This window comes from Spinacia oleracea, chromosome 1 (genome assembly GCF_020520425.1).
Source record: "Spinacia oleracea cultivar Varoflay chromosome 1, BTI_SOV_V1, whole genome shotgun sequence".
In the NCBI taxonomy this organism is placed as follows: domain Eukaryota; kingdom Viridiplantae; phylum Streptophyta; class Magnoliopsida; order Caryophyllales; family Amaranthaceae; genus Spinacia; species Spinacia oleracea.
In genome coordinates, this window is record NC_079487.1 from 42,447,913 (window position 1) to 42,464,538 (window position 16,626).

The 16,626-nt window shown below is 36.8% G+C and overlaps 2 long non-coding RNA genes across 3 annotated transcripts; both read left to right on the forward strand.

The window, feature by feature from the left end:
• Nucleotides 1-577: 577 nt before the first annotated feature.
• LOC130465842 (uncharacterized) lies at nucleotides 578-3,438 on the forward strand. Of its 2 annotated transcripts, XR_008925861.1 has the most exons (6): nucleotides 578-1,307; nucleotides 1,423-1,496; nucleotides 2,350-2,403; nucleotides 2,512-2,602; nucleotides 2,691-2,886; nucleotides 3,236-3,438. It is a non-coding gene; the product is annotated as an uncharacterized lncRNA (long non-coding RNA). The 2 variants fall into 2 exon arrangements; XR_008925860.1 differs by having other exon boundaries at nucleotides 578-1,496.
• A 7,295-nt stretch (nucleotides 3,439-10,733) lies between these two features.
• On the forward strand, nucleotides 10,734-14,806 carry LOC130465843 (uncharacterized). The gene is made up of 5 exons (XR_008925862.1): nucleotides 10,734-10,843; nucleotides 11,250-11,497; nucleotides 11,713-11,772; nucleotides 11,936-12,137; nucleotides 14,621-14,806. It is a non-coding gene; the product is annotated as an uncharacterized lncRNA (long non-coding RNA).
• The last annotated feature ends 1,820 nt before the right edge of the window (nucleotides 14,807-16,626 follow it).

Genomic DNA, 16,626 nt, shown 5'->3' on the forward strand with positions numbered 1-16,626 from the left:
ATTAAATCCTAAAATAAGTGCCATACCTCTATAAATAAGTGCCTAGGGTCATAATTTATAGATACGATTGAAGTATTCAAAGGGTAAGTTTTTGAAAGAAAAATCAGCCATACACTTGCAAACATAATAGCCGAAATTCCTAGTAACCTTAAGGGCGATTCTAGTTGGTCTAACTTGAGGCGGATCCGGACTTACTGTGGACTATCTACGGAGGGACGACATTTGGAGTCCTAAAGACTTGTTCTTGTTCGGTTCGGGCGCAGCTAGGGAGGGCACGCTACAAAGTGTATGCTCCTAAATTATGCTAAATGATTATGTGTAAATAATATGTTTCCTGGCATTAAGGTTTTCCGCATGATTTATGTTTTGTCATATGTATCATAACCTAACAGAATGATTCTAGAATACCCTTCTTTTGAAGTATTTCCATGCGTTTTGTGTTTATATGGCCTAGTCGACAATGCCACAGATATGTGAGATCGGAATCACCAGTTTTAGCCTTTTTGGTATTTATGTTATAGATTTGTTTGCTTGTATCTAGCACTAGTGGAAAAAGGCTCATTTGCATCGGTGAATTTGCGTCGCAACCATAGACATGCGACGCAAATGAAAAATTTTAGCTTTAATTTTAGTCATTTGCGTCGCAGTATTACTAAACTGCGAGGCAAATGACTTTATAATGTTCTTAAAGTCATTTGCGTCGCAGATTAGTAGAGATGCGACGCAATTGAGTCACTCATTTGCCTCGCAATATTACTAAACTGCGAGGCAAATGACTTTAAAAACCTCTTAAAGTTATTTGCATCGCAGTTTAGTAATACTGCGAGGCAAATGAATTTGAAACTTTTCAGAATTTGGTTTGGCACTCACCTAGCTATTCTCACTTTGCTCTAACCTAAATCGAATGTCTGCTTCTCCTTTCACTGCCTTGTCCTCCTAGCCCGCTTCCTTCCTTGGTCCAACTTCTCACTGCACCCAGGCCAACTGCGACGGCCGTTCTTCCTCCGGCAAGCATACTCGTCCTCCGGCCTCTTCTCCCTGCGCGCTGAACCTCGTCTCCTCCTGCGCAGTGGTTGTCCTCTTCTCTGTCGTTCTCACTGCCGCCGCATCTCCTCGCTGCACACTGTCGTCGCGGCTAACAGCCGCCGCTGCTCTCACAGCCGCCGCGGCTCTCACATCCGTCGCAGCTCACAACCCCTGCACACCGCCCCTGCACACCTCCCTTACTACCACCGCCCCCTGCACGCCGTCCCTGCTCACAGCCACCGCCCCCTGTGTCGTCTGTCCTCTCTTCAATAATTAATTAGGTATTATTTACATTTAAGATTGAATTTTAATCTTGATATTATTTAGTTGAATTTTAATTGTGCAATTTAATTATTATTGTGGATATTTTGATTGAATTTTAGTTGTTCATTTTAGTTGAATTTTAAGATTGAATTATGAAAGGTGCACACCCGAAAATAGAAGAACCGGAACATGGATATTGATGACAGGTGCATCTCACTAAATCTCCCTTTGATATGTTCTATAAATCCAGAGAGGGGAAGAAATTATATGAATTATTATGAATTTATGATAGAAATGGGCCAATTTGGCATTTCTCTTTGCATTTGTATTTAATATGGATCAAATATAAGGAAATTGCTAAATGTCGCCCTCAGGGGACTATGTATCACAGGCCTTAAATTAGAAATACTATGAATTATTAACTTTGAACAAATTGTAATTATGTCATAATTCCGAAACTGATACTATTTTTGGAAATATAAGGGATAGCAAAACACTTGATTTTAAACTGACACCAACGAAGGAAAATCTCGCAATTTTCACCCTTCAATGGAACTTTTTTTTTCTTTCTTTTTTGAGTTATTTGTTGTGGAGCTTTTTGTATATAGAAAGAACTGCAGGAAAAGACACTGCCAAAGTATATTATGAAAAATTCAAAACCCTGTCGTCATCATCGTTATGAAAGAAAGAAAAAGAGATTGTCCATTTCTTATTAATCTAGGTACCTCTCCTCTTTGACAAAGATTATATGAGGGTACATGAATCTTGAGATATTTGATTATTTCTCGGGAAAATTTCCATTTGATTACCTATTAAGGGAACTGGAGCCTCTTCATCCTTTCCCACAACATTTCTCTATGTTAAGTAGTTAAATTAGTGATTGAAATTAAGCATACATGTGATTTGGTTTAAGATTCATATTGAAAGAAGCATCAATATTCAGGTAATAATGATATGAGTATCTGATTTTACTATGGTAACATTTTTATTAATGTTTTACCTTAAATATGATGCTGTATGGTAATTTCGTTTATTGAGACTTGTGATTTGGGGTAACAGGCAATATCTGTCGAAGGATTGAAGAATTCCCTACAGACAGACTACATACAAAAAGTAAGTATATGATAAAACCTGCCTCATATTTGATTTTGTAGTTAGTTTGTGGACTATAAGTTTGCAATCAATCATGTGCTCAACTAATCGTCATATGTTCCCTTGCAGATTCTTGGTCTAGGTATCTGTGCTGACACAATGATTGGTGATGCTATGAGGAGAGGCATCTCAGGTGGTCAAAAGAAAAGATTGACTACAGGTGCTTCAGTTAAAAACAACTGTTGTAAAACTTAAATCTGATCATGCCCATTATTCTGAAGAATCATGGTAATAATGGAATTTTGCAGGTGAGATGATTGTTGGGCCGATTAAGGCGTTCTTTATGGATGAAATTACGAATGGCTTGGACAGTTCTACTTCATTTCAGATTGTTTCATGTGTTCAACAGTTGGTCCATGTAACAGATGCATCTGCATTGATTTTTTTGAGAGCTGTGGTTTTAGGTGTCCTAAGAGGAAGGGAATAGCTGACTTTCTACAGGAGGTAAGAGTTTCCAACTCTGGTATCTGGTGATGCACACTTACCATTCTGAAGTGACTGCAATTTTCTCTAGCTTCCATGAATTTTTTCTTGAGTTAAACTTTCCATCCCTTTATAACTTAGTTACAGGTTATTTCACAAAAATGTATATAGCTTCTTCTGGGAATCTAGGATAGTTAACAAAACAGTAGCTATGAAACTTTAAGGTTATGATTTAAACTTCAAATCTCCTAATAAAAAGCACAGATTTTTTATTGATTGAGTCCACTGCTTGTTAAACATAGTTCCAATTTTTTTTCTTAATTTATTTGCTGCCTGATTTGTTTTTTTTTCACCCTTTTTTTTTTTGCAGTTGGTCATTTTAGCTCTGTAAAAATGACTGTATATATGCGTACTCGGATGCATGTGGACATTCTTCTTGCTAATTATTATTTGAACGCCCTGTTCTATGGTCTTATCGTGCTTCTTACTGACTGATTTCCAGAAGTGTCTGACTATCATGAGACTTCCTGTTTTCTTCAAAAACGTTGTAACTAAAATATTAAAAAACGAATTTTTTTTTAAAAAAAAAAAGTCATTTGCAACGCACATTTAGCTAATGTGCGTGGCAAATGACTTTTTTTTTTTCGCCTAAAAGTCATTTGCGTCGCACATTTAGCTAATGTGCGTTGCAAATGACTTTTCAGGCATGGTGCTGAAAAGTCATTTGCGTCGCACATTTAGCTAATGTGCGTTGCAAATGACTTTTCAGGCATGGTGCTGAAAAGTCATTTGCAACGCACATTTGCTAAATGTGCGACGCAAATAAGGTTCATTTGCGTCGCACAAATGTGCGACGCAAATGACTTTTAGTCATTTGCGTCGAGAGCTTTTGCCACGCACGATGTGCGACGCAAATGTGCTTAAAAGTGCGATGCAAATGACCCTTTTTCCACTAGTGTAGCACATATATACCATTTTCTTGTTGTGCTGAACCATAAAACATTCCATTTAAAGAAAAAGATCAACTATTGTCTTTAAATTGAAAACTAAAATCTTTAGAATCCAAACTTGAAACGGAAATGATTTTTCTGGTGATACTAGGAACATAGTAACAGTTTTCTAGTTCCAAAACAAAACCACTAGGCAAAGATATAAAATAAGATCCTACGGCTAACGCAGCAATCCGTACTCCATTTCCCACGCGTAGATCCATCTCGCCTTTATCAAGCTTTCTACTTCTCCTTAGTCCATGTGAATTGGAACATAAGCGTGAGCCACAACCAGTATCTAATACCCAAGAAGTATAATTTGCAAGATTACAATGTATAACATACATACTTGAAGGAGAAGCGACGTTTCCATCCGTCTTATCTTCCTTTATCTTAGGGCAATTTCTTTTGTAATGACCAATTTTATTATTATAGAAGCATTGCGCCATTGAAGGAGAAGTATTCTTCTTCATCTTGCTCTTAGAAGGCGCCTCTTGCCCTCCGGGAGTGGATGAAGATGCACTCTTGCTTTTCTTTCGCTTGCTTACTTTCTTGAACTTAGTGCACTTCACATTCAAAGGGTCTTGCTTGAACTTTAGGATTCTCTCTGAAGGAAATAATGCCCTTGGTCCAAGTATGCATATAATATTAAGTCTAATAAATGCGGTTCAGTATTAATTAACAAGTTAATAATTCAGTAAGATCAAGTGAGCTGAATGCCTAGCTAGAGGCCGCTTCCGTTCAAGTGGAATTAATTATATTAATCCACAACTTACTCTTGACTGAACCCGTAGAGTCACACAAATAGTACGTAAACGGATCAAGTATTTAATGGCATTAAATACTCCATCTATGGATATTCGGAATCGACGGATCTTGGTTCCAGTGGGAGCTGAGATCGTTAAAGGCAAGAAATGAATACTCCAAAAACGATGATATTGCCGGAAACGGAAATATGGATCGTATCGGAAATATAAATATTATCCAAGTCGTAGATGTTGCCGGAAACAGAAACATGGTACGTATCGGAAAATATTATCGGAAATGGAAATATTGCCGGAATCGGAAATATTGCCGGAAACGGAAATATTGTCAGAATCGGAAATATTATCGGAATCGGAAAATAATTCCGGAAACGGAAATATTAAATATTTGTTCGAAACGGAAATTAATTCCGGAATTGGAAATATTAAATATTGTTCGTATCGGAAATAAATTCCGGAATCGGAAATTTAATCGGAAGCGCATCGTACGAATTTGCATCGGGCGAGCTTGCTAGACGAAGGCCCAGCACGAAGTTAGGCCCACGTCCAGCAAGCCAGCGCGCCACACGAACAGCCAAGGCCACGCCAGGCCCAACGCAAGGCCAGGCCCAACAGGTCGTGGCAGCGCGCGCACCTGCGAGCAGTGGGCTGCGAGCAGTGCTGCTGCGCTCGCGTGGGCCGAGCGGCCGTGTGGGCTGTGCGCGGGCATGGCCTGTTCGCTTGCGGGTCATGATCGTGTAGAGTTTGTGTTCACATACGAAACCTAAAGTGTATAGGATTTGTTTAATGATTAAATTCCTAATCCTAAAAGATAAATTAATTAAATAAGAGTTCTACTAGGATTCTAATTTAATTAATTCGTATCCTAGTGGGATTCGATTAATTATTCCATGGCCTATAAATATGAGTTAAAGGCTCATAATTTATATAGATAATTTCAAGTATTCAAACAATAAAAAGCTAAGATTTTTAAGTAGAAAAATCAGCCATATTCCTGCCCTATTAGCCGAAAATATATAGTACCTTAACGGCGATTCTAGTTGGTCAATCTTAAGGCGGATCCGCACGTGCTGTGGACTATCTACGGAGGGACGACACTTGGAGTCCTAAAGACTTGTTCTTGTTCGGTTCGGGCGCAGCTAGGGAGGGCACGCTACAAAGTGTATGCATCTGAATTATGCTAAATGATTATGTGTAAATAATATGTTTCCTGGCTTTATGGTTTTTCCGCATGATTTATGTTTATTCATATGTATCATAACCTAACAGTGGTATCACGAGCCTCTTATTATTTTCATAATCTAAATTGCATGACCATGGTTAAATTTTACAAATTTGCAAAGAATTAAAGGGGTGATTAATTTTCGTAATTAATTGCAAATTGCGTTTATTTAATTATATGTACGCAGTTTTTCGGCAGTTTCTTCGTTACTCATCCAAATCGAGTGATTTTTGTGTCAATTCCGCATGTAAAAGGCATTCTAAAATTTTGACAAAAATTGTAATTTTCGGCCACCCAGAATTCCCAAATTCGAAGCCTAACTATGAATTTTCGGAGGTTTTAGTTTTTCGAACGCAAAAGTTTGTAAATTTAAGATGTTAAATTAAGTATTTGTGATTCTTGTTGATAAATCTTGAGTTTTTGATTGACCTACTGTATATGTTTAACAATTATGAATGCCTAGACTTGTTAATTATACAACCTAATTTGTAATTATTATTAATTTGTTGAAATTCGAATAATATAGAATTGATTTGTTTTTCATAATTAATTAATAATTTAATTAGGTATCCAAGATTAAAATCCACCATAAAAATTGTTAATTTATGTTAAATTTTTAATTTCTATGACCTAGATTTGAATCCATGTTAATCGGAAATTAATTGATTAATAAATTTTCGATTTTTCGCCCTAAAATTATGAAATTAATATGTTTTATTAATTTGTCATTAATTTTAAATTAAAAATTAATTTTTTTTTATGAAAACGCCCATAAATGTTGCACGCACAAAGCAATGGAAGCTACGTGTTACCCTTAAGGGGTGTTGTATAGTGCGGGCACGAGACGACGAGCAAGGGAGCTCGTCGCCCGTGCGGTACGAATGCAGCGAGCAACGAGCGTGGCATGCGCAAGGCTATGCGCCTAAGGGACGTGTGCTACGCGTGTGGGCGATGGGGCAACGGGCGAGCAAGTGCAGCGAGCAAGGCAAGCACGCGTGGGCAGCGATAGATGCTGCGCCACACATGCGTTGCCTCGCTCAGCAGCACGCCAAGGCAGTAGCCAAGGCAGCGACAAGCGCAGCACAACGTGCACACGGGCAGCGTTGGCTGGCCTGTCCAGCAAGCGTTGCCCAGCAGAGCGCCAAGGCGATGGGCGAGTGGGCTGCGCGCAAGCGTGGCTCGCTGGGCCTGACGCATTGGTGCGTTGTTGCTTGGGCTTTGCGGTATGATCAATCGAGTGACAAGGGGTTTGTTGCGTGTTGGACTTGACGAGGTATGGGCGCAAGCCCATGGCCTTGTCTTGACCCGATTGGTTCGTCTTAACTTTTAACTTAGGAATTTCAGTACGGAAATAATTTTAATTAATTTTAAAATTAACAATTTAAATTGTTTTCTCGGATTTAATTTTGAATATTATAATTATTATAAATTTTAATTTATACTAATTATTTTACTAAAATTAAACCTTGAATTAATTTAAATCAACTGAAAATAAATTAAATAAAATGGATTCAATTATAAATTTATATGAGCTTTAAATTTTAATTAAATTTGTATGTTTCATGTTAGACTAGAAATACATTTTTATGTTTAAAATTAGTAAAGCATATGAATTTATTGGTTTAAGTGGGAGCATTTTTAGTCATAAACTCTTGATTAGGTCTACAAATCCTTTAAGGTTAAACAACTTGATTAGAATTAATAAGGACTGAATAATTGGTAGATTATTGGTGCCCTTAATTAATTGCTGTAAATATTTATGTGATGCATACAATCTGTTTTAACTAACCAATTATGTGGGCCATTCATGATAACGAATGGATGAATGGTATATATTGTATATGTACTGTTTTGCAGGTTATGAAGTGACTAGTATGGCCCAAATAGGATAGAAAATATGGTCTGCGTACCATTAATTTGAATGTAATTGGTCTAAAGCACCAAATTTATTTTTCAATTCAAATATGGTCTGCGTACCATCAAATAGTTGTAATTAGTTTAATTATAGCTTATCCTATTTGAAGAAAATGGCGCATCCCACGGAAAAGTTCAAGACGGAGTTTCCAATCCATTTTCAAGACGGACTTTGAAGTTGAAGCTTCAAGATGAAGTCGGGCCATACTAGATTACATTTATCTTATGCATGCTTTAAGTTATTTATTGCTTTTAAATATGTCTTAAATATGCATGAGATCAAAGCTTGATTATGTTGCATGATTAAGGATTTTAGTTCACTTATAATCTAACCAACATAGTAAGAGCCTTAAGTCCCAAACTTAAAAATTGAGTTAAAAGGTGCCATGCCAAAATAACACTTACTTGGATATCCTTTACATCGATCTTAGTAATAGTTTTCCGCCATAGCGAGGTGTTACTTATCGATTCTAAAGGGGTAAGGTACACAAATAATTGTGAGTACATGTTAGTTTTGGTGAAACTCAACGATATAAGTAATGAGCCCTTTTATGTCGTGGCAAAATCGATAGGTTTACCTAATACGTTCTTAGACGTACCTATCAACCAAGAGTAGTTTCTAGACTATTAGCAAAAGGCTTTTGCTTACCTCACTAGTAGAAAAAACCCCTGTTGCAGCCCCCTTGTTGCAGCGTACATGTATTAATACGCTTCAACAAAGAATCGGTCAACGCCGGTCAAACCCTTTAAAGGGTTGTTGCAGCGTACAATTTAATTGTTCCCTGCAAAAAAGTTTATTGCAGCGTACATTTTAAAATCCCCCTGCAATAGCCCGTTTTTGTTGCAGCGTACAATTTAAAGCCCCCTGCAATAACCAGGGAAACAAAATTATTCTCTAGCTAATTCATAACAAATTAAGCCGCGTCTCAAAATTTTAATTATGGCGCTCAACTCCCTTCTTCTTCCCTTACCTTTCCCTGCGTCGTCCCCTCAAAAAATAAAAAACCTAAACCGCATCTCAAAGTTTCAGTTCTCGTTGCTCGCGTCCTGTTCTCCGTCAACCTTCTCGCCGCGGCTAGTTCTCTTCGTTGTCCCCTCTCTTTTAGGTTTGTTCAATTCGTTTATCTGATTTTTGTTTTAAGAATTAGGGTTTGTTCAATTCGTTTTTAGGGTTTTGTGCTTTTGTTCAATTCGTTTTTAGGGTTTGTTCAATTCGTTTGTTCAATTCGGTTTTAGGGTTCAATTTGTTTGTTCGATCAATTCGTTTGTAGGGTTTGTTCAATTCGTTTTAGGGTTGTTCTCGAAGATGGATATGCCGAAGACATCAGATGCGACTGGGGCAGCTGGTGAGAAGCGGACATTGGAGGTGGATGCTGTGATTGAAGCTGATGGGGCTAATTCCAGGGTTGCTAAGTCTATTTCTGCTGGGGATTATGAGTATGCTATTGCCTTTCAGGTTAGTAGATTTATTATGGGGATTATAATTCATATATTCCATTGTGAAAATGTCCAATTTCAGTAGGAATATAATACACTAGTAGAAAATACTCAAGTGCTTTGAGCCAAGTGCTTGGGTTTTAGAAATAACTCCTTATTAGCATTTGGTTTTGTTCTTCTTTTGCTTCTTTGTTGTTTGGGTTGTAAGCAGACCTGTGTTGGTTCTGCAGTTGTTGTTAGTTTATCTGAATTTATGAGAAAGGTAAGAATTTCTTCATTGAGTATGTGGTGATAGTTTTTTGCGTTTTCTGTTTTTGTTGAGGTTCAGTGAATCAGTGATTGTCTAATGTACTTGAATTGCTTGTAATATGTGATTTCTTTATGTAAATTATTCCTTCTTAATGCATATGCTTATGACTTGCTGGTTATATTTGCGGGTTTCCGAGGTTGTTATGAGGTTTTAACTAGAAAGAAAAAGGTGTGTGTGTTTTTTTTACTGAGTTAGTCTCTGTTGCAATTGGGAAACAGATCATGTCGAGGCTGACCATTTAAAGGGTAGTAGAAACAGAGATTCAACATCAGTCTTTTCATTTACTCCGTAACTTTTTATGCAATTAGATCTCCTAGGGTCAAGAGCTTGAGATCGATATACTCATATTGAGTCACATTGTAACTTGATGCATTTGTTGGAAGAACAATGGTTGACATCAAGTGATTTTAATTTAAAAGTTTTAAAACTAACACTGGTTGCCTGAGGTTAGTTAGTTTAGCATCAACTGACATATTCAATTATGAAAATCTTTTTATTTGTATGCAATATCCTGAAATCTTAGATGTAAACGTATCTGTCGTGTCCTTGTTATAACTTTGGGATTCACTGAGGTTGAAAATCATCTCAATTTAAATAATAAATGTAGATGAAATAAGCTGTTGTTTTTCGTATAAGAAGATTTTGTTTTTGGTTCTTGGTATATGATTTAAAATCCATGTCATGGTAATTGTGTACAGGAAAATAATATATTTGAACCTCGTGCAACGAATCTTCAAGACCTTTTTAAATTTTTAGCATGATACTTCAGACACGGGGTTCACTCTATGTTTTATTTCATTTTTTAATTGAAAACCTTGTGCTGTAGGAGCTCTAATCTGTACGCAGTCAGCTTGTTGCAGAGCAGTCTTGGTGTTTTAAGCTTGAGGTATGTAATACCAGACCTGTTTTGATTTATTATACTTTTTTCCGCTTGAGTTGACATCTTTGCAGCTTTGTGTGTTCTGAAATATTTTCCCGCACGTCCGTCTTGGATATATGGATATATTTAAACCATGTTTGGATAGATACCCATCTCTTGTCGATGGCTGAGGCTAACTGAAAAACATGGGAAATAGCTTTGGGCATCTGATTTAAATAAATATTAGTGTAAAAGCTTTGGGCATCTGATTTCTAATCCATGTACTTATGTAACTGACGTTTCATTTTTTTGCTCCCAAGTAATTGATGCGTACATAATTTTTCATCTATTTGCTCCCAAGTAATAGACGCGTGCATAATGCCTTGACGGAGGGGAGGGGGTCTGATTTCTTCAACCATCATAAATCTGTTTCTGACAACCTTGCAGCTTTGGCATAGATTGCTTATTCAGGCAAAGATTGTGGTAAGTATTTTACTCTGAACTTTCAAATGCTGAAATTTTCAATCCCATAATTCCTTTTCTGGGTTTTGTAAGACATCTCTTCTTGCTAGGTATGAGTATGCCTAGTGCAAAAAGTTGGCAAATTGCTTAATTTTATAGCAACAAAGTATTGCTTGGAAACTCTTTTTGAATGATATAAAATTAATGCAAGTATCTAAAGAGTCAGATATGCTTACAGTCAACAAACAACTATTTTTGGACGAATTTAGAAAGAATTATTTTGTCAGTTCGTTTTTGGCCCTCTGATGTTCTTCAGAAGATGGTTTGCCATCACGCATACTGTTGTAATTTAAAATTTTGCGGCTTTGTACTGTACAAAAGTACTTGATATGGATTTTCTGATTGTTCATTGTTCTTAATTACTCAGGTTCTGGTTGAGTACAGAAATAAGGATCCTAATCACGTGGAGTGGGCCAAGGCTTTGAAGGAGCTCTACTTACCAGGTTTGAGGGATTATGTTAAGAGTTTCTATCCACTTGGACCATTGTGGAGTTTCTGTAGCAAAGCTATTGTCTCTGCTGCGCCTAAATCCCCTGCACCAGCTGCTCCTGCAACACCCCCACCACCTCCTGCTCCTTTCTTCTCAGATCTAAACCTTCCTCTTCAAAACCAAAGGTTGGGATGTCTATCGTTTTTCCCCTCAAAATCCTTCTATTATTCGGTTAATTTTTTCGTGACCATACTTTTTTCATTCCTAGTCCCGAGAAAGGTCACTGATGACATGAAGGCAAAGAATCGTGCTGACGGCAGTGGTGTTGTCCCTGTTTGTGTATGAGATGACATTTTCTTTTCCGTAGCTGATTAGTTTCCCTTTTGCACTTCTTATTTAGCGAATGGAAGAACTTGAAAGTGAAACGAGAAGAATGAGGAAAGATCTAGACAAAGAAAAGGTACAATGGGAAACTTCTTTTTATCTCCTTTTCTTTCTCTTCCTATTTTCTCCTGCTGCAAGAAGAATTTGTTGATTGTAGTCTAAAGCAGGGCCAAGCAATTCTGTGTAAATGAGTAATTGTCCAAGACAGAAAGTAACCTTTTGTGGTTTGCTTGTTGCAGCCAGAAAGCATCTATAGCTGAACTGAAAACATAGCTAGATGAAGAGCGTAACCAAAGAAGAGAAGAGCGAGAAAAGGCTGCTGCAGATCTGAAAGCTTCAATACAAAGGGTTCAGTCCGAGGCTGAAGAAGAATTAAAACGAGCATCAGATGCTGCTTCGAGGCGAGAAAGAGAACAACAAGAAGTTATCAGTAAACTTCAGGTACCAACCATTACTTTATTATAACCTCTATTTCATCTGTAGATTCAATGTAGGTGATGAATTTGTTTTATTTTTATTATCTGGAATCAGAAACATCGATATAGAGTATAAGACTATATGGATTTCTATACCATTTATGGTATTAATGTGCTATTGTTTTCACGGATTTCACCCCATTTTGGATTGCTGCATTGATATAGAGTATTAGCAAGTTGGTTGGATTACGCGGTATTAATAGCAAACCAAATTAAGGGTCAAGTGTCTAGCTAGAGTAAGATAACAAGTCCTGACATCCCACCTGTGCTGTCACTGACTAGTAATCTGTCATCAGTTTGCCTCTTTTGTTGATGGAAGTAGAGTTTTGGCTTGTAGTTCATGAAAAGTAAAAAGGGGAAGAGAAGAGCATTGAATTTAACGAGATAAATGAAGTTATATATGTTGCTCAATCACGAGACCCACTAATCAATCCATGTGTTCAAATCACCTGGCGATATGGTTTAGTGTACTGCTCGCTTATCGACATTTTGGATTCTATATGTGATGTGACTAATTTCAAAATTGTTTTGCCTACATAGAAGTAGGGGAGAATGAGTCTTAGAAACATAAAACTAAGTTCATTAGTTGAGAGTTGGGAGAGAAAACGACCATTTTAGTCAAACGAGGTTTAAATGTGCATAACATAACCAAAGTATGTGATAATGAGTATTGGCAACCTAATACTAAGTATATCAAACATATGAATGGTTTAAAATACTTATTTTGGTTAATTAGTTGAGAGTTGGGAGCGAAAACGATTATTTAAATCAAAATATGACATATAACGATCAAACGAGACTAAAATAACATTTTCGGTCCTAACTTTGAACTAAAGAACCTAAGGACCCATTTCAAACTTATTACATGATTAATATGCTTAGTTTTAAGTTTTCAATACTCATTCCAATCTATTTATGCACATTTAAGGCTCATTGGGTCATTATAGGTCATATTTAGGCTAAAATGACATTTTTGCTCCTAACTTTGAACTAACGAACCTAAGAACTCATTTCAAACTTACTACATGATTCATATGATTGGTTTTAACTTTCCAAGGCTCAATCCAATCTATTTATGCACATTTGAGACTTGTTTGGCCATTATAGGTCATATTTAGGCTAAAATGACATTTTCGCTCCCAACTTTGAACTAATGAACCTAAGAACTCATTTCAAACTTACTACATGATTTATATGATTAGTTTTAACTTTCCAAGACACAATCCAATTTATTTATACACATTTGAGACTTGTTTGGCCATTATAGGTCATATTTAGGCTAAAATGACATTTTCGCTCCCAACTTTGAACTAATGAACCTAAAAACTCATTTGAAACTAACTACATGATTTATATGATTATTTTTAACTTTCCAAGACTCAATCCAATCTATTTATACACATTTGAGACTTGGTTGGCCATTATAGGTCATATTTAGGCTAAAATGAGGCATTTTCGCTCCCAACTTTGAACTAACGAACCTAAAAAATAATTTCAAACTTACTGAATGATTCATATGAATAGTGTTAACTTTCCAAGACTCAATCCAATCTAAATGCACATTTGAGACTTGTTTGGCCGTTATAGGTGATATTTAGGCTAAAATGACATTTTTGCTCACAACTTTGAACTAACGAACTTAAGAACTCATTTCAAACTTATTAAATGATTCATATGATTAGTTTTAACTTTCCAAGAATCAATCCAATCTATTTATGCACACTTGAGCCTTTTTTTGCCATTATAGGTCATATTTAGGATAAAATGACATTTTCGCCCCCAACTTTGAATTAACGAACCTAAGAACTCATTTGAAACTTATTACAAGACTTATATGATTAGTTTTAGCTTTCCAAGACTCAATCCAATCTATTTATGCACATTTGAGGCTTGTTTGGCCATTATAGGTCATATTTAGGCTAAAATGACATTTTCGCTCCCAATTTTGAACTAACGAACCTAAGGAGTGACTTCCAACTTATTACAGGATTAATATGATTAGTTTTAAGTTTCCAAGATTCAATCCAATCGGTTTATGCACATTTGAGACTTGTTTGGTTGTATAGGTCATATTTAGGCTAAAATGAGACATTTTCGCTCCCAACTTTGAACTAAGGAACCTAAAGACTTGTTTTAAACCCTTTAAATGATTAAGATGCTTAGTTTTAAGTTTCCAAGACTCCTTCCAATCTATTTACACACATTTAAGTTTCATTGGGTCATGATAGGTCATATTTAGACTAAAATGACATTTTCGTTCCCCACTTTGAACTTAGAACCTAAGACTCATTTCAAACTTATTACATGATTAATATGCTTAGTTTTAAAGTTTTCAATACTCGTTACAAAATAATTATGCACATTTAAGGCTCATTGGGTCGTTATAGGTCATATTTAGACTAAAATGACATTTAATCTAATGCTCCCATCAAAATTTTGTTTTTGAAGGTCTATACTCCGAGGAATGCGGCTTATGGTAGTGAGGAAATTAATGTGGTTCGTGAGCAATGGGATAAGTTTTTTACCTGCAAGTATTTATTATTGGCCTTAGCGCGTTTGATCGAGTTGGCTTAGATGTTATAGAACAATCTTTTATATTAAAATGTATGCGTACGATGAAATTGGAACACATATATTTAAATGTACTACATGCACTTTGTTTTGGGATATATAATATACAAAACACCAGTTATTGTTTTTATAAATGTTATACAGGTTGCGATATTATTATTGTTGTGACAGGTTTCTATATTTAGTGATAGGCAATCATCCCTAAATAAGATTAAAATTTTCCCGCCAAAAGTGTTTTGTTGCAGCGTACATATCGCTGCAACAAGGCTGTAAAATTTGGCAAAATTTTAGACTTGTTGCAGCGTACAAATAGATGTACCCTGCAACAGGTGGGGTCTTTTGCAGCGTACACGAATTTGTACGCTGCAAAAAGTCAAGAATTTGGCGAAAATTTTGGCACTTGTTGCAGCGTACATGTATATGTACGGTGCAAAAAAGAACTTTTCGCAGCGAACATTGTACGCTGCAACAAGTTCAGACTTATTGCAGGCCCCCCAGTTGCAGCATACGATGTACGCTGGAACAGGGGTCTAAAAGCCCGCTGCAATAAGGGTTTTTTCTACTAGTGCCTAAAAGATTTTAGAATTGAGTCTAAATACATAATGTTGCTTAATTCTTCAATGGATTTTAGGATCTTGGAATCATTTTATTCACACCCGCCGGAATAAATAACTTGAATAAAATGCTTAATAAACATTGAATTATGCATGTATGCTAGAATTTAAGTTTATTAAGAGAAACTGTGAATGATTATTTATTTGTTTATTCTTTTTCAATTGTAGTTTTAATTATGGCAAACAACAATTCATTCAACATTCGATCAATTCTCGAAAAGGAGAAGTTGAGCGGGAAAAACTTCCTTGACTGGCAAAGGAACTTGCAAATAGTTCTTATGCAGGAAGAAAAGGAGTATGTCCTGGAAGAGGCAATGCCCGAAGCCGCAGGCAAAGGGGTCACTCAGGCAGCCCTCAATCGTTGGATTGATGCAAACAAGGATGTGAAATGTCTAATGCTTGCAACCATGAGTGCAGATCTACAGAAAACGTTCATCAACTCAGATGCTCTCACGATCATCAGTGAGTTAAAGAACATGTTCCAAGATCTGGCTCGGGTCGAAAGATTCGAGACTCATAGGCAAATTCTTGAGACCAAGCTTAAGAAAGGCGAGCCCGTAAGTCCACATGTTCTCAAAATGATTGGACTCATTGAGAATATGAGTCGGCTGGATCAGCAGTTCTCTCAGGAAATGGCTGTAGACACCATCCTCCATTCTCTTCATAACTGGTATGATCAGTTCAAGCTGAACTACAGTATGAATAGTCTCGACAAAACGCTCACTGAGCTTCACGGTATGCTGAAGACCGCTGAAAAGACGCTCAAAAGTGATAAGCAAGATGTGCTTATGGTGCGTGGGGGCAAGTTCAAGAAATCTGGAAAGAAGAGGAATGCTAAGAAAGGTGGCAACAAGGCCAGCCCAACTAAGAAAACTGGCGTCAAGTCTGAAAATAGGAAGGTCAATCAACCCACTTCTAAATCCGAATGCTTCTACTTCTAGAAGAAGGGGCATTGGAAGAGAGATTGCTTGAAGCTAAAGGAAGATCAGAAGAACGGAACAATCGTTCCATCTTCATGTATTTTCGTTATAGATGTATACTTGCTAATTCAACCTCTTGGGTATTAGATACAGGTTGTGGGTCACACTTATGTTCCAATTCACAGGTACTAAGAAGAAGTAGAAAGTTAAGCAAGGGTGAAGTCGACCTACGAGTGGGAAATGGAGCACGGATTGCTGCATTAGCTGTAGGAACTTATTATTTGTCGTTGCCCTCTAGGCTAGTTTTGGAACTGGAAGAGTGTTTCCATGTTCCAAATCTTACTAAAAA